Source organism: Felis catus, chromosome A3, assembly GCF_018350175.1.
Source record: "Felis catus isolate Fca126 chromosome A3, F.catus_Fca126_mat1.0, whole genome shotgun sequence".
NCBI classification, from domain to species: Eukaryota; Metazoa; Chordata; class Mammalia; order Carnivora; family Felidae; genus Felis; species Felis catus.
In genome coordinates, this window is record NC_058370.1 from 84,891,717 (window position 1) to 84,915,708 (window position 23,992).

Sequence of the window (23,992 nt, forward strand, 5' to 3'; positions counted from 1 at the left end):
TCTTCAGGGGAGGGCGGAGGAGGGAACAACGGAGAGACGCATCACTTCCACCCTTCACGGCAGTTTCAAACTGGCACAGGAACATCCGTGCGTCTCTGGCCCCGATTTAAGGAAACGAGGGAAAAAATCTATTTCAAAATGACCCGGACTTATTTTGGGGGCTTGGGGAAAGTAGAAGTCAGGGTTAGATTTCTTTGCTTAGGCCTAAGCTTGGGGAGAAAAGCTTTATTTTTACATGAGGCCAAAGAAAGGACTGAAATAGGTTTTAAATTCTTTCCTAATGCAAAGGTAAGGAATCTGACTACTCAGCATTTTCTGCAAGTTTTGTTATAAAGGAGGACACTGTGCTGAAGCAATTATTCCTGTATAAACAAGCTGTCTCCCCATTTGGGAGACATTTACATTTGGTACTTTAGATGCAATCCCAAGGAAGCTAAAGCTGAGCTTTTATCTGTGTGCAGAGAAAAGCTGGGGAAGGTATAGGTGCATGGTCACAAGGGGAGGTTAATGTTGAAAACCAACTCTAGGGGCGCCTGGGTGGCGCAGTCGGTTAAGCATCTGACTTCAGCCAGGTCACGATCTCGCACTCCGTGAGTTCGAGCCCCACGTCAGGCTCTGGGCTGATGGCTCAGAGCCTGGAGCCTGTTTCTGATTCTGTGTCTCCCTCTCTCTCTGCCCCTCCCCCGTTCATGCTTTGTCTCTCTCTGTCCCAAAAATAAATAAACGTTGAAAAAAAAATTTTAAAGAAAACCAACTCTAACTCTATTGGTCACAGGGAGCTATAATCTGAAATAAATAGATGTATTTCATGACATCTAAAAAAAGTCTTGTATTTAGTCATCAAATGTGTGTGTGTGTATGTGTGTGTGTGTGTGTGTGTGCGCGCGCGTGTGTGTGCACGTGCGCGTGTACACTTACTATATGCCAGAGCCATGCTAGGCTCTCAGGATTCAGGAATGACCAAGACAGAGCCTGGCCTTAATGAAGCTTGTTTGAAATGGAGGTGCATTGGAGATTTTCTAGCCCAAAGTTTTTCTGTTTGTCAAACTGCAGTCCAGGGTGCTAGTTGGAGGTCTTTAAGTGGGTTGGATAATGCGAGAAAGCTAAGCAGACATGCTCCAGCCCATTTCCATCACCCACTCTCAGTTTCATCCAAAGGACTTCTACTTTGCTCTTTTTAGTATATGGGGAGTGCCTATTAGATTTCCTCTTTTAAAAGAATGGAGTTTTGCTTTAAAAGCAAGAGAAAGGAAGAACCGGAGTCTAACTTTTTATTTTATGTAAAGCAAATTAAATGCTCAAGCCTGGGAAGCCTTCTGTGACATATTTGGTGACAGTCTGGAGCGTCCGGCCGGTCTGCTGTCAGGTTGTCATAACAGGTTACTAAGGAGGTCAGCTGCTGCCTCCCCTCTGCCATGTGCTGCTTGGGATGGCAGGAGCTTTGCCACCTGTGGACAAAGGCTTGTGGCAGGTGCTGTAGAGCACAGAACTCCCCCTGACAGAGTAAGAAGCTGCGCTCTTGTTGTGTTTACTGGCTGGAGTTTGGGGCAGCTTGCCAATGATTTCTGTTTTTTACCTTAGGTTTTTAGTGTGTAGGAGGGCACCCTGCCTTTGATCATAAGAAATGTTTGTGCACTCTTGTGTACATCCTCATAGCATTGGCTGGCATTCTGGAGCAGTAAACTCTTTACCATGAAAGTCTATCAATTTTTACAGTATGTCCCAATTTTTCTTGAAGCAGGGTTTGAAACTCCTTGGACTCCAGTGACCATCAAGGCCAATATGAGAGTAGCCAAAATTATGGCAAAATGCTGATTCAGTGGACTGGGAATGAAAAGGTCAAGATTTGAGATGAGGAGAACTGGCGAATGAATGGGCATAAAATTTCAGTTATGCAAAATTAGTAAGTTCTAGAGATCTTCTAACCAATGTGTCTGTAAATGACAATATTATATTGTACACTTAGACATCTCTTAAGAAGGCAGATCTCATGGTAGGTGTTCTTACCAAAAATAAAACCTTCAGGGACATGTAAGGGCACTTTCCTTTCTCTCTACTGTGAAGGGCAGGCATGAAGTTGTTTATCATTGAGAACTTCAGACCCAGAGAGTGATAAGTCTTGGTTTATCTAGTTTGAGAACAGAAATCACCCTGACCCTTGGGAATTTTCTATGGACAACTGTGAGCTTCTATACTGTCCAAAGCAACTTAGCCATTTTGTTCGTTCCCACACCCTTTCCAGTGGGTCTGGTGCCAAAGTCTGGCCCCTTTTGTCCATTCCTAACATTAACTGCCCTTGTCTTATCAAACCTGGAAATATGATGCCCTGTCTTAGGTCTACCCTACAGTCAAAAGAAAAATTTCAAGGACAAAATCCCCACAGTAAGGTATTATATTAGTAGGAATATGGGAGAAAGAAGAGGAGGAGCATAAGATACTGAGAAACAAGTACAAGAAATTACACAGAGGAAAACAGTGTCTTACAGAGAGCCTACAACATCGTAATCATTCGGTAAACTTTTGTTGAGTGAATGAATGGATGGATGCTGAGCATGAGATGCCATCCTTCTCCAACTATGACTAGGAGTAACTGATCTTCAAATTTTGTATCTGACCATCTCAGAAAATTTCCCTTATGAAGTTAGTGACTCCAGCATATGTCCAGCGTCAGAAGTATGGGCAGGGAGGTAGAGAAATCTGAGGTAGGTAAGAGTCTAGTTCTAGTGGAAACCCCTTACACTGCATCCGTTCCCCTTTCTGGGTGTATCACATCAGGGCAACCAGATTCTGGTGGAAAGGAACATTTGGATATCTTTTTAAATAAGAAATCATTAAAAAAAAAACCCTAAAAATAGAACCATCCTACTATCCAGCAATTGCACTATTAGGTATATACCCAAAGGATCCAAAAATACAGATTCGAAGGGGTACATGCACCCCAATGTCTACACCAACACAATCAACAATAGCCAAAATATGGAGAGAGCCCAAATGTCCAGTGGCTGATGAATGGATAAAGAATAAAGATATGGTGTATGCATGTGTGTGTGTGTATATATACACACACGCGCATACACGCACGCACACACACACACACACACACACACACACACACACACACAATGGAATATTACTCAGCCACCAAAGCGAATGAAATCTCACCATTTGCAATGACATGGATGGAATGAGAATGTATTATGCTAAGCAAAATAAGTCAGTCAGAGAAAGACAAATACCATATGATTTCAGTCATATGTGGAATTTAAGAAACAAAACAGATGAACATATGGGAAGGGGGGGGAAGAGAAGAGAGGGAAACAAACCACAAGAGACTCTTAGCAGAGAACAAACAGGGTTGATGGAGGGAGGTGGGTGGGGGTATGGGTTAAATGAGTGGTGAGTATTAAGGAGGGCACTTGTTGGGACGAGCACTGGGTGTTGTATGTAAGTGATGAATCACTAAATTCTACTCCTGAAACTAACATTGCACTGTATGTTAAGTAACATTTAAATTAAAAAAAAAAGAAAGAAATCATATAAAAGGATGAACGCCTGAGAAGCTGATCAGACTGAGAGAGAGAAACTTTGGTAGTGAGCATTTGCCATCTTCCCAAGACAGAGTTCAAATGCATTTGATTTATACTTAACAAGGAAACAGCCTAATTGCAACCTTGAAATAGGTAAGATCAAGTAAGATTCTGAGTTTAACAGAAAAGAGGTCTGCTTTGTATTCAATCACTCTCTTGAGAGCTTGTATGGGAATTCACACAGAGTTCCTAACCTGCCCTCTGCAAGGCTGTAGCTAAAGTGGAAAAAAGAGGAATTAGTAATTGTCTTTAATTTGGCAAGAAAACCAGATTTTAGGATTTAATAAATGAGAATAAAGAATTGTTACATCCAGATACTGATATTCCCTGCAAGAAGTAGTGGGCTAGAAGGTTCAAAGACATACCTCCTTTGAAACAAGTTGTTTCTACCTCTGCAACAGAAAGTGACCTAGTTGGAGATTTCCAGAGAAAGCTCATCAGGCTTCATGTAAATTCACTATACTACACATTCTTGGGGTGCCTGAGTGGCTCTGTCGGTTAAGCATCCAACTCTTGATTTTGGCTCAGGTCATGATCTCACAGTCCTGGGATCAAACCCATGTCTGACTCCATGCTGGGTGTGGAGCCTGCCTGGGATTCTCTCTCTCCCTCGCTCTCTGCCCCTCCCCTGCTGGTGTGCGCTCTCTCTCTCTCTCTCTCTCTCTCTCTCTCTCTCAAGCAAAACAAAACAAAACAGTCACATTCTTAGGGGTCTAGCTGACCCAACATTGTTTTACAAGAAAACATAGGCCTTGAAGGACAAATAAACACATTCAAAATTAGGGACATAGTAATGGCAAGAATCCATAACTCAAGATGCTCCCTCATTCCTTGGGTGCTTTCTCTTCATGGAATTGACTCAGTAAAATTCAGGAAATATTTACTGACCATCTTACATGTCCTAACCCTGATTTGGGCACTGTGGAACACTAGGAGACAAAGAATATAATACCTGCTCATAGGAATTTGTAAATCTCAGTGGGAAGAAAAGACACAAAGATGTTATTAGAAATAGATGGCCTTGCACTGTGATTCAAGTCCCAAGACTAGCGTCAGCACTAATTCCACTATAGAGTAGCTAATATCGATCTTCACAATATCTGATCTTTGCCCATTTGACAGAAATCAAAGCTTATGCTAAATAAATATCTCATGGTCAAATAGCTAGAAATGGACTTTGAAGTTGGGACTTCTCATTTAAAACTGAGGTCTTTACCACTATACCTTGCTACCTTTCAATGTTGTAAAACTCTTGGATTTTTATTAAGGAGGTATGAGAGGCACAAAATCTAGTCACCTCTAGGCTCTAGTTGTCATAAAATTGAAAAAGTGAACCAATAATTTTTTTGAGCATTCAAATTCAGCAAAACCAGTTTGAGGAGTGAATTATCTCTTTGAAAAAAGATTGCTGGTTTCACTGACTTGTGCCTTCTTTGACAGGTGTCAAAATATGAGAGAGAGGGAGCCTTGATCACTTTGCTGAATTCCTGCAGAATCAGAGTATTCTGAGAACTGTTTGCTAGTCAGTATTAAACCACAACATCATTGCAGAGTTCATAGAAAACAAGTCATGAATAGTGAATGTCCATTAACAGGGCCTTTTTTGTTTGTTTGTTTGTTTTAAGATTTCCAGATGTATTTTTTAAAACAGTGAGGGATCACTATAAAAAAGGGGGGGGAAGGTACAACAAAAATGGGCATAACCCACAAACAAAAACAATAGTAAAGGAAGTAGGTACATTAAACCACAGCCCTGCAACTCTAAAACTAAATATTAGAAGCCAGCCAGGCCCAATTATCTACAATGAATACCCTGGGCTAAAATCTGACCACACTGATTTAAAAATATTATAGTTATAAAAGGAAATTTATAGGAGTACATTCTTTTATGGTTTTTTTTGTTGATGTATAATTGACATACAACATTATATTAGTTTCAGATGTACAACATAGTGATTCAATATTTGTATATATTGCAAAATGATCATCACAATAATTCTAGTTAACATCTGTCACCATACATAGCTGTAAAGTTCTTATGATGAGAATTTTAAAGATTTACTCTTTTAGAAACTTTCAAATACGTAATACAGTATTATTAACTATAGTTACCATGCTGTACATTACATCCCTGGGACTGATCTATTTAATAACTGGAAGTTTGTTCCTTTTGATTCCCTTCACCCATTTTGCCTACCCCCAACTCCTGCCTCTGGCAATCAACAACCTATCTACCTATTAACCTGTTTTTCTTAATTTAATTTAATTTTTGCTTAGATTCCACATGGTATTTGTCTTTGTCTGGTCTGACTTATTTCACCTAGCATAATGGCCTTAAGGTACATCCTTGTTGTTGCAAATGCAAGATTTCATTCTTTTCATGGTTGAATTGAATATATATGTCTAATTTTCTTTATCCATATAAAGGAACATTTAGGTTGTTTCCATATCTTGGCAGTTGCAAGTGATGCTGCAATAGACAAAGGGGGGGGGTGCATGTATCTTTTTAAGTTAGTGTTTTCACTTTCTTTGGATAAATACCCTGAAGTGGAATTGCTGTATCATATGGTAGTTCTATTTTCGATTTTTTGAGGAACCTGTACCAATTTGCAATCCCATCAACAGTGCACACAAGTTCCCTTTCTCCACATCCACACTGACACTTGTTATTTCTTATCTGTTTGATACTAGTCATTCTTACAGATGTGAGGTGATATCTCACTGTGGTTCTGATTTGCATTTCCCTGATGATGAGTGATGCTGAGAACCCTTTCATGTCCCTGTTGGCTATCTATATGTCATCTTTAGAAAAATGTCTATTCAGATTCTTTGCCCAGTTCTTAATCTGTTTGGAGTTTTTTGCTATTAAGTTATATGTGTTCCTAATAAATTTTGGAAATTAACACCTTCTCATAAGTATAAGTTGCAAATATTTTCTCCCATTCAGTAGGTTGCCTTCTCATTTCATTTTGTTGTGAAAATCTTTTACATTTGATGTAGTCCTATTTGCATATTTTTGCTTTTGTTGCCTTTGCTTAACACTTGTTTTCTACTAGGAATTTTATGATTTCAGGTCTTACATTCAAGACTTTAATCCATGTTTAGTTGATTTTTCTGTATTGTGTAAGTTATTGGTCCAGTTTAATTCTTTTGCGTGTGGTTGCCTAGTTTTCTCAACACCATATATTTAAAATACTGTTGTTTCCCCATTATTTATTCTTAGCTTCTTTGTCATAAATTAGTAGATCACAGAAATACATTCTTATTCACATAATACTATGAGATTTCACATTTAAAACATTAGGGCTAAAATGCCTAAATACACTGGGAATACTATGGTAAAAAGAATAGCTGCATATACAAATGCAATCCTTACTCACTTAGAAATTCATTACTTTTTCATTTGTTTTCCAAAATTACCCAAGAGATTTTCTCAGTGAGAACAAAACACATGGTTAAAGCATAGCATCTACCCACCAATTTATTACTGCTTTTGTTTGTGGGTTGTTGGATTATTTTTTGGCCTCATGAAAAGCCAAAACTAGTTGAACAAACTCTCCAAAAATACTATGCTGGAGCTCAAACCAAGCACTGAAAATGCTAGCTTGTAGAATGTGACTGTAAATCACTAAAAATGATACTAGAAATCCACATGAAATATTCACTCTAGAAACAAATGGGAGATACGAAATGCATGAGCTGGAAGAGCATAAATAGTGCCATAATTATCTGAGAGTCACACAAACACCAGAGAAAAAAGAAGCAAAGGTAGAAATCACTGGAGCTTCTGGCTTACGGCACACAATGAAATGAAGTCCTCCTAGTTAGGGAATCCAAGAATCATATTTATAGGTTTTGGGGTTTGCCAACTGGAATACTTAAGTTACATTGGGTTTTGCCCTCAGACTAGATTGCATATGCTAACTTGCATTTTCATAGCAAGAGTAACACAAATAGGACATCTTGGTGTAGTTCTTTTCACATGGGTCATGTAGTTACCAACACTTTAAAGGGATTAAGTTAAAATAGTTATGTCCTCAGCAGATACCCCTGAGCAACATTTCATTCCTCAGCCCATTTTATAAAATGGATACCCAGACCTTTTTGTGACACTTTCTCGGTAGACATGTAGTGAAGGTACCTATTAAAAACTTTATTTGGTAAACTAAAACTTGGAGTTTAATAGCTTGGTTTTTAAGCATTGTCAAAATGCTCCCAAGGCAAAAATGTGTCATAAAACTGCCTGGGTCAAAACATTATAAACTTTTTAGCAGTATAAAAGCCAAATGCTACCTAACAAAATTTATATGAAAACTACAACTCTGATGTCAAAGAACCAAATAATTAAAGAGATATTCCATATTCACGAATAAGAAAACTCAGTATTGTCAAGACAAGTTCTTGTCAATTTCATGCATACATTCAATGCAATATGCAATCCTAATCAAAAACAGCAAGGTAATTTGTAAATATTGAGAAACTAATTCTAAAATTTATATGGAGAGACAAAAGACTCAGAATAGCTATTTATGACTGAAGGACAAGAAGAGTTGGAGCGCTGACACTGCTTGACTTGAAGACTTACTATAAAACCACAGTGATCAAAACAGTGTGGTATTGACAAGAAAATAAACAAATAGATCGATGGAACAGAATGGAGCCCAGATATAGACCCATATAACTATAGTCAACCAATTTCTGACAAAGAAGCAGAGAAAATACAATGGAACAAAGATGGTCATTACAACAAATGGTGCTGGAACAACTGGATATCCACATAAAAAGAAAAGAATCTAAACACAGACTTTACATCTTTGCAAAAAGTAACTCAGGGGCGCCTTGGTGGCTCAGTCGGTTGAGCGTCTGACTTCGGCTTAGGTCATGATCTCACGGCTTGTGAGTTTGAGCCCTGAATCAGGCTCTGTGCTGACAGCTCAGAGCCTGGAGCCTGCTGTGGATTCTGTGTCCCTCTCTTGGTCTGTTCCTCCCCCATGCATGCTCTGTCACTGTCTCTCTCTCTCTCAAGAATAAATACAACATTTAAAACCATTAAAAAAAAAGTAACTCAAAATGGATCATAGACCTAAATGTAAAACACAAAGCTCTAAAATTCCTAGGAGATAACAAAGGAGAAAATCTAATTGGTTTTGGGTATGGTGATGACTTTTAAGGTACCACATCAAAGGCACAACCTGTGAAAGAAATAATTCATTAAAACTTTAAATTTCTGCTCTGTTAAGACAATGCCAAGAGAATGAGAAGACAAGCCTTAGTTTGGGAGACATATTTGCAAAAGACACACCTGATGAAGACTGCTACACAAAATATGTAAAGAACTCTTAATTCAACTAGAAAACAAACAGCCTGATTTTAAAAGGGGGCAAAAAATCTGAACAGACACCTACCAAAGTAGATATATAGATGGCCAGTAGGCACATGAAAAGATGTTCAACATCATATATCACAAGAGGATAGCAAATTAAAACAATGAGATACCACTGTATACCTAATAGAATGGCAATAGTCCGCAATATTGACAGCACCAAATGCTGGTGAGGATGTGGAGCAACAGGAACTCTCACTCACTGCTGGTGTAAATGCAAAATAGTACAACCACTTTGGAAGACAGTGTGGAATTTTTTACAAAACCAAACATACTCCTACCATGTGATTCAGCAATCACACTCCTTAGTATTTACCCAAATGAACCGAAAACGTATACACATTTCTACACAAGGATGTTTATAGCAGCTTATTAACAATTGCTAAGACTTGGAAACAACCAAGACGCCCTTCAGTTGGTGAATGGATTCATAAACAGTAATTTATCAAGATGATGGAATTCAAGGTTAAAAAGAAATGAGCTATCAAGCCATGGAAAGACTTGGAGGAATGTCAAATGCACATAACTAAGCTAAAAAAGCTAATCTGAAAAGGCTATGTATAGATTCCCACTATATGACATTCTGGAAAAGAAAAAAGTATAGAAGCAGTAAAAGGATCAGTGATTACCAGGGGTTGGAGAAAGGGAGGGATGAAGAGGCAGAGCAGCACAGGGGGTTTTTGGGGCATTGAAACTATTCTGTGTGATGCTACCATGATGGATACATGTAATTATACTTTTTACAAAACCCACAGAATGTACAATACCAAGAGTGAGCCCTAATGTAAACTATGAATTTGGGTGATGATGATGTATCAGTGTAGGTTCATCAACTGTAACATATGTACCTTGTGGTACAGAATGTCAATAGTGGGAGATATTGTTGTGTGTGAGGAAAGGGAATATATGGGAACTATCTGTACTTGTTCAATTTTACTGTGAATCTAAAAACCGCTTTAAAAATATAAAGTTTATTAGTTTAAAAAAGGCAACTGCTTGAATGACTTGGGGGAAGGAACAGGGAGTGATAGTGTTTGGTAGTACAATAGTATTGCCAGAAGAAGAGAGGAGGAAGCCCCATTCAATGAGAAATCTACTTCTTATACAGTCAGTAAAGGGAATGAAATGACTTTATAAAATGACTATTAGCAGCATAGGAACTTGACTTGTCTTTTTGATTATTGAGAAATAAATATTAAAAAGTTATGTACAATATAAACACAACTTAAAGTCCTCAAAGTTGGTCTAGAGTTCCCTGAGGTGCTTTTAGGAGGTCAAAACTATTTTTATAACTATACTGTGACATTATTTGCCTTTTTCATTGTACTGACATTTGCACCCCTGATGTAAAACAACGGTGGGTAAAAATGCTGCAGCCTGAACCAAAGCAGTGGCACCAAGCTGTACTGGTAGTCACTGTACTCTTCACCAGTATGCACTTGGAGATGAAAGAATGCCAACTTAAGAATGTCTTTGATGGAGCTGTACAAATGATTGATTTTATTAAATCTTGACTCAAGTACACATAATGAAACAAGACATATGCACAAAGCACTTCTGCTGCCCATAGAAGTATGAGGGCTGTCTCGAAGTGAGGCAGCATGTGATTGTTTGTGTTATGAGCTGAACTAGCCTCTTTATTCAAACAGCATGATTTGTACTTGAAAGAACGACTGATAGACAAACTATGATTATTTAGGGTTGGTAACGTGGTAGACATTTTCTCAAGAATGAATGAAGTGAACCTGTCACTTCAAGGAAAACAACTGATAGTATTTGTTGCCAATTATAGAATTTGAGCTTTCAAGCAAATAATTAGAATTTTGGAAAACTTGTATTCAACACTATGAGCTTAACAGTTCCCAACATTTAAAGGCTTTTCTGATGAGATCAGTAGTGATATTGACGAGTATGACTTTTTTGATGGTATAGAATGAAATGTGTCAACATTTAGAAGTTCTGCATAACTCAGTGAACCATTGTTTTTGAAATGACCAATGTATGGTCATAAAATCATGCATGGGTGAAAGACCCATTCATAGTGAAGGAAGAGCAGTGGATTTTACTGTAATAGAGTATTAAAAGTTAGCTGATATAGTTTTAGATACCCATTGCAACTAACCTTTAAGAAAAAACCACTTGTCAAGTTTGGATACTGTATCGAAGAATATCTACAGTTAGATTTAAAAAAGCAAATGTATTAAAATACTACTCTATATTCCAACGTTATAGTTGTGTGAGACTTGATTTTCTGTATATTTTTCAAAAATTTGCACAATTCTATAGGATGAATAGAATCACAGAGCAGATATGAGAATCTAGCTGTCTTCTATTAAGCCAGATATTAAAGAAATTTGGAAAACGAAATCAATGCCACTCTTTTTTTTTTCAACGTTTATTTATTTTTGGGACAGAGAGAGACAGAGCATGAACGGGGGAGGGGCAGAGAGAGAGGGAGACACAGAATTGGAAACAGGCTCCAGGCTCTGAGCCATCAGCCCAGAGCCCGACGCGGGGCTCGAACTCACGGACCACGAGATCGTGACCTGGCTGAAGTCGGACGCTTAACCGACTGCGCCACCCAGGCGCCCCGAAATCAATGCCACTCTTAACCAATTTTGTCTTGCTTTGTTTGGTTTTGCTTTGGAAAATAGTTATTTTTATGAAAATAAATCATTTATGTTATCAGGTAATGAATTTATTATAATTCAAATACAATTTTTAAATTGTTCAGTTTTAATTTCAAGTACAATAAATATCATTAGATTTAACTTACATAAACAGAAATACTTTGGAGTCTGCAATAGTTTTTAAGAATGTAAAGGGGTCCTAAGACCAAAAGGTCAAGAACTAGTAATTTAAAGAGATAATGGAACAGATACCATTTACCTAACACGTTGTTTAAGGAATCAAACACGACTAGCGCCTTTGAAGTCACTATGTGTTCTATCCAGACTATGGCTCCTTCCCCTCTCCCATGGGTGAGCATGTTACATATTTCTGATATTAACCATTCTCCTGCTTTTCTTCATAGTTTATCTCACATGCATACCTCCTTATATAATATTTAATCTTGCCTGTTTTTGAACTGTACACAAATGGATCCATACTATATGTCATAGTTTGAGTTCCCTTGAAAGCAATGCAAAGAACTTGGTGCAGAGAGTATATTTTGGATGTGAGCCCAGGAAGCAGAAGTGTGGGAGTGGGAGTAGAGACTAGAGAAGAGAGAAATCAAATAATAGTACATTACCGTGCAGGTTATTACTGTGGGCAACCGAAGCATAGGCTTGTTTTGTACCCCCTGTGAAAACGTGTAGAACACATTTCAGAAGTGACCCACCAGACAGAAGGAAAGGAGACAGTATTATTCACTGACCTCATCTCCATTTGGTTAAGAGTTGCTCTCAGGGGCTTAACTCCTTTTCATGTTCAGTCTAAGTGGCTTCCCACGGTTCTGAGAAAGGCCTGAGGCAGAAAAGCAGAGGCTCTCACTGTGACCTTGAATTGGCACACTAGTCATTGCTAGTGTCCATCACAGCTGCCTGAAATCACTTGAGCTAATGGGATAGAGTGAGAGGCACCACAAATGTCGGCTCTGTGTAGTCTTTTATGATTCTTCTTTACCTCCAGAGTGTGATTTTGAGATATTCTGGGTTGGCACGAGTAGTTTTAGCTAATTCATTGCACTGATGCACAGTATTCCACTGTCTGACTATTCTACAACTTAATTTCCATTCTATTGTTGGACACTTGGTTTATTTCTGGACATGGAGAATTTCATTAACACTATTTCAGGAAAACAAACGAACACACAAACAAACATTTCCCTGTCTTTACATTCCATCTAAAAATTTCATACTCAGCAGAAATGAGGTCTCTACCTCACAACTGCATTTCAAGTATTACATGAATTTGGCCAACCTAAGTCGTATTCTGGCTGCAATGGACTCTGGAAAACATAGGGTTAGCCTTCTGGCCTCTGTAGTACAGGAAGGCACACTAGAAGAAGCACGTACCTAACTCACTAGGCAACCAAGCAACAGCTATGAAAATTAAAAATACACATATCCTACATGCAGCCTGATGTTTATAGCAGCATTATTAATAATAGCCAAGCTATGGAAAGAGCCCAATGTCCATCGACTGATGAATGGATAGAGAAGATGTGGTATACATATATACAATGGAATATTACTCAGCCATCAAAAAGAATGAAATCTTGCCATTTGCAATGGCATGGATGGAACTAGAATGTATTTTGCTAAGCAAAATAAGTCAGTTGGAGAAAGACAAATGCCCTATGATTTAACTCATATGTGGAATTAAAGAAACAAAACAGATGAATATATGGGGGGGGGGAAGTGAGAGGGAAATGAACTGTAAGAGACTCTGTATTTATGGCGTGGATCTCTCCAGAGTTCCTGACCCACATTTTAACAGCCTCATGGAAATCTCTTAATAATTCATTTGTTCACCAAACAATACATATGAAGGACAGAATGTATTGTCTTCCCTTCAAAATATCCCCACATCAATTATCAGTTTATGTTCCCCATCTTGTCAAATGGTGTCACTATCCACCAGACCACAGTGGGAACTTCAACTTTGAAGTCATCCTATAACTTTGACTCTTATAATAAGCAGGTTCTTTTGACTCTACCTCCTAAATACCTCTCAAACATTATTAGAAGTATTTAGCTCCTTGGCCTCCACCTCTGCCTTAGTTTGGCCTATTTCTCCTCATTTGAACTCTTACAATGTTTTATCTCCAATGGTACCACTTCCAAGCCAACCTTCATGTTGTCAATAGTGTGAATTTTCTTAAATATAAAACTGAATAGATCACCTCCACACTTAAAATTTTTAAATAATGGACTTGCCAGGAAAGTGTCAGAGCAGGATCCTAAGCTCACCGTGCCCCACACATACAACTAGATAACACCTATGTCAGTGTAAATAACCCAGAAACTGATCCAAAAACTGGCAGAAAAGGCTCTTCACAACTAAATGTAGAGAAGAGGCCACATTGGAGAGGGCAGGAAGGGTGGACACACAATCAGGAGCTAAACAGACCCACAGGACTATCCTTAGTAGGGAGGGACACTGTTGGCATGGAGAGATGAGAGAAACAGACCCTCACACCAAGCACCCCAGACACGGGAAAGCCATATAAGGAAGATGAATCCCTATAACATTTTGTTTTGAAAAACAGAGGGGCATAATTTTGCAAGTTCTTAGAATCAGTGGGCTCAGCTCTGAAAGAGCTAGCAGGGCAATAGGAAATGGGGTCCCTGCCCTTAAAGAAACAGCACAGCAAACAGCCCCAAGGAGATAGAGTATAGAAGCAGCAGTTTGAAAAACACCTGAGGTATGTGGGGAGGGATATTTGTTTACTAATCTCACAGTGGTTGCTAGAAGGACAGGGATCAATGGGAGACTTCTCCAAATACAAAAGAGCTGGTGGTGCCATTTCCCTCCCTCACTCCCTAGCTTAAACATTCAGCCACCCGTGGGAAATAACACAGTGAAAATACTGTCCACCTAACTTGTCAACATCACACCCTGCTCTCACATTCTGTGAACTTGACACCTACAGGGCTACTGCAGGAGTTTTCTAAAGTGGATCCAAGTCCCCTCCCACAAACCTGCACAAACTTTGCTAACACCACACACCTTGTCCCCTCCAAAGCACCCTTAAATGGACCCCATCCACAGTGGTGCCACAAGCATGACAGTGTGCAAGCAGACCCAACAGGGGCCAGCACCACTCTGAAGTGACCCATGCCTTGGGGAGAAGAGAAGATAACCACATACGCCTGTCTGACTGCAGGCCCAGTGCACCAGTTAAAGTTTCCAAGGGGACTACACAGAGAAAGCACCTGGCAGTTCTGTGCTACTGCATCTCTGGTAAATGCCTGGCCTGACTCAACTCAAGCCCAAGGGGCCCCAGACTGGCCCACTAGCAACAAAAGACCAAACCCTACCACAACAGGCAAAGGGAGCCATCGCAGACAACAGGATTGAAGGCAAACACGACTCAGCCACAATAGTAGGGCACATGCAACACACATAGGAGACACCCCTGAAGCACCAGGTTCTGGTCAACAGAGCATATTGCACTGCATGGCGCTACAGGACCTCTTCTTCATAAGGCCACTACTTTTAAGAACAGGAGATGTGGCTGACTTCTCTAACATACAGAAACAGACAGAGAGTCAGACAAAAGGAGGAGACAGAGGAATATACCCTAAGTGAAAGAAAAGGACAAAATCACCGCAAGAGACCTAAACAAAATGGAGATAAGTAATATGCCTGATAGAGAATTTAAGGTAATGAACATAAAGATATTCCCTGGATTGAGAAAAGAGTGAAGGACCTCAGTAAGACCCTTAACAAAGAGATAGAAAACATAAAAGAGAACCAATGAGAGATGAAGAATTCAGTAACTGAAATTAAAAGTACACCAGATGGAATAAATAGTAGACTAGAGGAAGGTCAGAAGAATGGACCAGCAACCTGGAGGACAGAGTAATGGAAACTAATCAAGCTGAACAGGAGAAAGAGAAAAATAAAAAATAAAAAATAGACTTAGGGAACTCAGCAATACCATCAAGCATGATAATACATTATAGGAATCCCAGAAGGAGGAGAGAGAAAAAAAAGGGGGGAAGAAGATTTATTTGAAGAAATAATAGCTGAAAATTTCTGAGAAATCTGAGAAAGGAAACAGAAATCCAGATCCAGGTGGCAAGAGATCCCCTAATGAAATCAACCCAAGGAGATCCTCACCAAGACACACAGTAATCAAAATGGGAAAAAGTAGTGATAAAGAGAGAATTTTAAAAGCAGCAAGGGAAAAGAAAATAGTTACATAAAAGGAAACCCCATAAAGCTATCAGCTTATTTTTCAGCAGAAACTTTGCAGGTCAGAGGGGAGTGGCATGATACAAAGTACTGGAAACAACAACAACAACAACAACAACAACAACAACAACAACACACCTGCAAGGCTATCCTTCAGAATGGAAGGAGAGAGAAACTGTCCTGGACAAACAAAAAAAAGAATTCATGACTACTAACCCAGCCCTACAAGAAATGTTAAAAGAGACTTTGAATGGAAAGGAAAGATCATAAATAGGAGTAAGACAAGTGGGAAACACAAAGCAGTAGAAATATACATATATCCATAAAAATCAGCCAAGGCATTCACAACATAAAAGTATGTAAAGTACAACACCTATACCTAAAATGTGGGAGGAAAGGAATAAAGAATGGGTCAAATTTATGCAACCATCAACCATTAAGATGGAGTGCTATATGCATAAGATGTTATACATAAATGTAATGGTAACCACAAATCAAAAACCAGTAATAGATATGGAAAAAATAAAGAGAAAGGAATCCAAGTAAGTATATCACTAAAGAAAGTCAGCAAACCATGAGAGAAGAGAGCAGGAGAAGAAAGGAACATAGAAGAACTACGAAAACAACCATAAAACAAGTAAAAAAATACCTATCAATATTTTGAATGTAAATGAACCAAACACTCAAATCAAAAGATGTAGGGCATCTATGCACTGCCTCTAAGAGACTGATTTCAGACTTAAAGACACATGCAGATTAAAAGTGATGAGATAGAAAAGCATTTGTTATGCCACTATAAGTGAAAAGAAAGCCAGGGTAGCAATATTGATATCAGAAAAAATACACCTTAAAACAAAGACTGTAACAGGAGTTAAAGAAGGACACTACATAATTGTAAAGGGAGCAATCCAACAAGAAGATATAACAATTGCAAATTTATGCAATGAATATGGAAGCACCCAAATACATAAAGTAGCTAATACCAAACATAAGGGAAGTAATTAACAGTAATATAATAACAGTAGAGGACTTTAACACCCCAATTACATCAATGGGTACATCATCCAAACAGAAAGTCAGTAAGTTAACAGTGGTTTTGAATGAAACATTGAAGATGGATCTAACAGACATATTCAGAATAGTCAACATTTTTTTTCAAGAGTATATGGAACATATACTAAAACAGAATACACATTTTTTTTTCAAGAGTATATGGAACATTCTCCAAAACTGATCCTATATTAGGCCACAAAACAAGTCTCAATAAATTCAAAATGACTGAAGTCACACCATGCATCTTTTCTAACCACAATTGCTAAGAAACTAGAAATCAACCACAAGAAAAAAAATCTGGAAAGAATACAAAAACATGGAGGTTAAATAACATGCTACTAAACAATGAATGGGTCAACCAAGAAATTAAAGAGGAAATTTAAAAATAGCTGGAGACAAAAACACAACAGTCCAAAATCTTTGGTATGCAGCAAAAGCTGTCCTAAGAGGAAAGCTCATAACAATATAGGGCAAACTCAAGAAGAAAGAAAAATCTCAAATAAACAACTTAACCTTACACGTAAAGGAGCTAGAAAAAGAAGAACAAATAAAGCCCCAAACTAGTAGAAGGAAGGAAATAATAAAGATAAGAGCAGAAATAAATGGTATAGAAACTAAGAAAAATAATAGAACAGATCAATGAAACCAGGAATTGGTTCTTTGAAAAGATCACCTTTAGCCAGAGACATAAAGAGAGAGAGAGAGAGAGAGAGAGAGAGAGAGACAATTCAAACAAAATCAGAAATGAAAGAGGAACAATAACAAATGACACTACAGAAATACAAAGAATTATATGAGAATATTATTTAAAAAAATATATGCCAATAATCTGGACAACCCAGAGGAAATGGATACATTCTTAGAAATATATAGCCTACCAAAACTGAAGCAGGAAGAAATACAAAATTTGAACAGACTGATTATCAGCAACAAAATTGAATCAATAATCAAAAAACTCCCAAAAAACAAAAGTCCAGGACCAGACAGCTTCACAGGTGAATTCTACTGAACATTTAAAGAGTTAATGCCTATTCTCAAACCATTCCATAAAGTAGAAGAGGAAGTAAACTTCCAAATTCATTCCATGAGGCCAACGTTACCCTGATGCCAAAATCAGATAAAGATACTGCAAAAGAGAGAGAGAGAGAGAGTGAGAGAGAACTACAAGTCAATACCTCTGATAAACATAGATGCAAAAATCCTCAACAAAATATAAGCAAACTGTACCCCCAACAATACATTTAAAAAAATCACTCACCACAATCAAGTAGGATTTATTCCTGGGATGCAAGGGTAGTTCAATGTTTGAAACCAATCAATGTGATACATCACACCAACAAGAGAAAGGATAAAAACCATCTGATCATTCAGTATATGCAGAAAATGCATTTAACAAAGTACAACATCTATTTGTGATAAAAACACTCAACAAAGTAGGTTTAGAGGGAACACACCTTCACGTAATTAAGGCCATAAATGGAAAACCCACAGCTAACATCATACTCACTGATGAAAAACTGAGTTTTGCCCCTAAGATCAGGAACAAGACAAGGATGTCCTTCTTAACCATATCTACTCAACATAACACTAGAAGTCCTAGCCACAGCACACAAACAAGAAAAAGAAATAAAAGGCATCCAAATTGGTAAGAAAGACGTAAAATGTTCACTATTTGCAGCTGACATGAAACTATATATAGAGAACCCTAAGGACTCCACCAAAAAAAACCTACTAGAACTGATCAGTGAAATCCGTAAGGTCATAGGATACAAAACCAATATACAGAAATCAATTGCATTTCTATACACTAATAACAAAGAAGCATAAAAATAAATTAAGAAAACAATCCCATTTACAACTGCACCAAAAATACTTAAATACCTAGGAATAAACTTAACTAAAGAGGTAAAAAACCTGCACTCCAAAAACTATAAAATACTGATAAAGAAAATGAGGACAACACAAACAAATGGAAAGACATTCTTTGCTCATGAATTGGAAGAACCAATATTATTAAAATGTCCATACTACCCAAAGAAATCTACACGTTTAATGCAATCCCTATTAAAATACCAACAACATATTTTCACAGAGCTACAACAAACAGTGCTAAAATTTGCATGGAACCACAAATGACCCCAAATAGCCAAAGCAATCTTGAAAAGGAATAACACTGGTAGTATCACAGCCCTAGATTTCAAGATACCCTGCAAAGCTGTAATAATAAAAAAAATATGCTACTGGCAGAAGAATAGATACATATATCAGTAGAACAGACTAGAGAGTCCAGAAATAGGCTCATGATTGTATGGTTAATTAATGTTTAATAAAGGAGGTAAGAACATGCTATGGGAAGAACTCTCTTCACAAACAGTGTTGGGAAAACTGGACAGCTACATGCAAAAAAATGAAATTGGATTTCTTTCTTACAGTATATATACAAATAAATTCAAGATGGATTAAGGATCTAAATGTGACACCTGTAACCATAAAAACCCTAGGAAAGAGCACAGGGAATAACACCTCTGACAAGAGACAAAGCAACATTTTTCTAGATAGGTCTCCTGAGGCAAGAGAAACAAAAACAAAAATAAACTATTGGAACTAAATCAAAATAAAAATCTTCTGCATCGCGAAGAAAACAATCAACAAGACCAACTTCCTGAATGGGAAAAGATAATTGCAAGTGACATATCCAATAAAGAGTTAGTATCCAAAACATAAAGAACTTATACAACTCAGCACCTGAACAACAAATATCATCCAATTACAAAATGGGCAGGAGATACAAACAGATACTTCATCAAAGAAGGCATTACATATGGCCAATGGACACATGAAAATATGCTCAACACCGCTCATCAGGGAAATGCAAATCAAAACCACAATGAGATATTGCCTCACACCTGTCAGAATGGCTAAAATCAAAAGGTAAAGAAGTGTTGGTAAGGATGTGGAGAAAAAGGATCCTTTCATGCACTGTTGGTGGATGGAAATATAGCTGTTTCCACTGTTTGTGGAAAACAGTATGGAGGTTCCTCAAAAAATTAAAAATAGAATTACCATACATTCCAGTAATTCTACTACTGGATATTTACCCAAAGAAAATAAGAAAGATATATACACCCCTATGTTTATTGCAGCCTTACTTACAATAGCCAAATTATAGAGACAGCCCAAGTCTCCATTGATAGATAAATGGATAAAGAAGAGTTGGTGTGTGTGTGTGTGTGTGTGTGTGTGTGTGTGTGTGTGTGTACATATATAATGGAATATATGTATGTTTATATATATTTATATATACATATATTTATATAGGAATATTACACATATATAATGGAATATTACTCATCCATGAAGAAGAATGAAATCTTGCCATTTGCAGCCACATGGATGGAGCTCAAGAATATAATGCTAAGCAAAATAAGTCAGAGAAAGACAAATATCGTATGATTCCACTCTTATGTGGAATTTAAGAAACAAATGAGCAAAAAAACATACTCTTAACTATAAAGAACAAACTGATGGCTACCGGAGAGGAGGTGGGAAATAGGATGAAATTGGTGAACAGGATCAAGAGTACACTTATCATGATGAGCACTCAGTAATGTACAGAATTGTTGAACCACTATATTGTAGACCTGGAACTACTACAACACTGTATGTTAACTACCTTACAATTAAAATAAAAAAGAATAACTTCCCATGACCTGCGTGTCCAAGCTTAAACTACTTAGAATGACATGTAGGACCTGCTCCACCTACCTCTCTAACATCACCAATGGTAAGGTGGCACTTTTTCAGATGCAAGTGACCTATCTATCCTTCAACATACTGAGTTATTTACATTTCCCAAGCCCAGCTCCAAAACCAAACTATGTCTTTGGAAAGGCATCCTATACCATCCTATACCTTGCACATATTTTTCTGATATAACATAGCCCTTGCATAATTCTATGTTTCCATCTGCTTCCCCACTAGAATGTGAACGCCTCTGGGGAACGGGGATGGGGTGGAAGGCTGTATTCCACTCTCATATGTAGCACAGGCTGGGTATTTGCTACATATTGGTTGAATATTGCATGATCTCATATTTGCATATATAGACAGTATAAATAGAATGATTGTCTTTCCCTGGTCATACAACAAGAAACATGGCCACATGAAGCAAAATCCCACTCTTAGCTAGAGTCTGTTTTGAGTGCTCTTCTCACCACACTCCGTGTCTTTACATGATGGTTATATCAACCTAAGCAAGATACTTCCATCTTGGAATCAATTTTCTCATCTCTGGGACAATTATTTCCAAGATATCATTCAGCTCTGAGATTTCCTTTAGCATAGTGGTTAGTTCAAATTTCCATTCCATCACTGGAGTTATTTAACTTCTCTGTGTCTTAGTTTCCTTACGTGTAAGATGGGGACAACAATAATAACTTCATAGGGTTCTCATGATGAGTAACTGGGAGAATAATTTGAAGAGCTCAGAATGCCTGGCCCATGATAAGCATTCAACATGTGTTAGCTATTCTTGTATTCTATACAGGTATGGAGCCAAAACAGTTGAGCCCTTCTACAACAGAAGTGGATGGTCAAAGGTCAGCTAACTGGATGTTTAAAACAATAGTTTAGGAATGATTTGCAGATGGCAAACACAGATCATTTTTAGCTTTGGTTTAGCTTTCCAAACAACCCATAGGGCAAGGAACCTCTACATCCAAAAATTAGGTATTAAAGATAATTGTCAAAAATGGACAATACATATCCTTTGGTAGTTTGCCTCCCAACTATTTTGGATAATTTTAAGTTCTAAATGTATTGTTAAGTTTATCTCACTTCAGCCATTGATTGGTAAAGGCAATTTTGAAAGTTAATGATCTTTTTTTACATTACTTTGCTGAAAATTTCTGCAAATTTCTGAAAATTCCCTCACTCCAAGGCTACAATGTACATTTCCATTAAAAATTGTAGGAAAAAAACATTTTTTAAATTATATAAAAGCTGCATTTTATATCCTCTATACTCATGTTCTTGATTTTTTCCCTTTGGTTACTGTAACAAGATGATTAGAGCTCATCGTTGACAATGTGATGGAAATACCTAGAAACTAGCATAACTCTCACATCCAATTAAAAGAGCATTGGAAAAAATGTCATTCAACACAATTATACCAGGCTATTTACCAGCACATCTACAAATGCCCCATCTTCAGATATGGCAATGCGTGTTTCAAGTGTCCCAGACAACACTAAATGAAGACTACCATTGCCAGTGCGGTCCGTATCAGTGTGTATTCAGAAGAAAATCTAATCTGTATGTGTCTCATTCATTTATAACTTATCAAATATTGATCTAACATAGCTGGTGGATCGCCAAGAAACATCTAAGTTGTTTTATGATTCATTTAACCAGCCACCACCCCAAAATAGAAAACTATATTTTGCCTGGTATAAACAAAACAAAACATTACATTTTGAATCAGTTAGAAGCTGCCAGCTCAGTGCAGCTCAGGATGGCAGTTGATTTTGAGGTTCCAGGTTTTTCTTGCTCTTGCTGACAGAGACGATAAATAGCAAGTCAGAAAAAATAAAAATAAAAATGAAATAACACTGGCAAGTGTCTGTCTTGGTTCCCCACTAGAGGAGTTGGACACAGTTTGTCCTAGGTGTCTATTTTCTCTGCCACTGGATGTTAGGTTGTACTTGGCAGGAGGGGAGGAATGGGAGCAATAGGAAGATGAACACAGATCCAGGGAGCAGCTGCCTAGTTAGGATGCTGTAGGATGCTGCTTGTGGAGTCCCGATGGGTACTCTGGGCTTAGTTAAGCAGAAGAGGTGTCAGGTGGCAACCAAGTCAGTCTGTGCCTCCTGCCTTCTCTTAGTGCCCGAGGCAACTCAGGAAGCTAAGAGATGCTGCCAGAAATGGTGCCTTTTTCCTTGTCAACACAATCACAAACATGAAATGCAGCTGAGTAACCGGTTGCAAACGGGAGATCATGCTTTGCTGGAGTCTGTGAGATAGGGCACAAAACAACCCCCAACTCTGCCTGTTCCTCACCACAGGAGTGCCATAACTATATGTTTGTTGAATGCCAGCTCACTAGCACTTCTCAGGTAGAGCAAACTACAGTTACCTTTGCTTTCAAACACCAAAGAAAAACACTAAAGACTACACAAAGCACAAAGCAGAAGAGCCCCTGAATGCCCCTAGGCTGCCTGTGATTGTCATTTTGAAGGACTGTTATTACTATATTTTGACGCCAGTGGACATATTGAACTTCTTTCCTTAGTGCCATTGGTGTCAGCAGGATCAAAGGTGTGTGTGCATGTCTGTGTCTGCACAGGCCTGGCAGGAGGTGAGATGGATGAAACAGGAAGAGGGGAGAAAAAATGGGCAACTGAAGAAGGAATGAAAGATGAGGGTGGATGGGAGCTCTGATTTGAGGTTATGTGGCTCATGGAAGATGAATCATTCTATAATATAGTTCAAAGAGGGGACCAGCACACATATCTCCTTCAAAGGCATTCTGCCCCCAGTGAGTCACATTTTCTGAGTTTATTGAAGGAACCAAGAATCCCATTTATTGTGGGCAAGACTGATCCCAGATACAGAAAATGGAGGCATTGGGTAGATTCATAGTGACACCTTCAAGCTAGCTGTAAGGGCAGTAATTAGAGCAGGTGAATATTTACTCACTTCTGTGATGGCATTTGTTTGGCATCCGCTATGTGCCAGACAGTGTGATAAGTGCCGGGTATATAAGGTGAATAACGAGGCATAGGCCAGTCCGAAGAGAATGTAGAACCATCCTCTTTATAATACAACGGGGTATGTCTTACAAAAGGTTGAAGAACACATAGCTAAGGAAGGGAGCATAAAGGAGAAGCCCTCAGCTTAACCTGGGGTAAAGGGATACTTTCTGGAGAACGAGCGTAACAAACCTTTTGAAAGAACATTTGAAGGAGATGAGGAAGCAGAAATTAACCAGGCTGACAAAGACATGGGAATTTTAAGAAGAGGGGATAAACATAGCTAAAACTTAAATACAGTCTGCACCAAGAACTGGCCTACCATATTATGCGTATTAACTCATTTACTTACA

At 38.2% G+C, this 23,992-nt stretch overlaps 1 protein-coding gene across 5 annotated transcripts in view; it reads right to left on the reverse strand.

Annotated features, from left to right (window-relative positions):
* Window positions 1-23,992, reverse strand: part of LOC111556217 (E3 ubiquitin-protein ligase RNF113A-like) — a 509,945-nt gene that overhangs the window by 60,877 nt on the left and 425,076 nt on the right. The gene's annotated exons all lie outside the window — the stretch shown is intronic.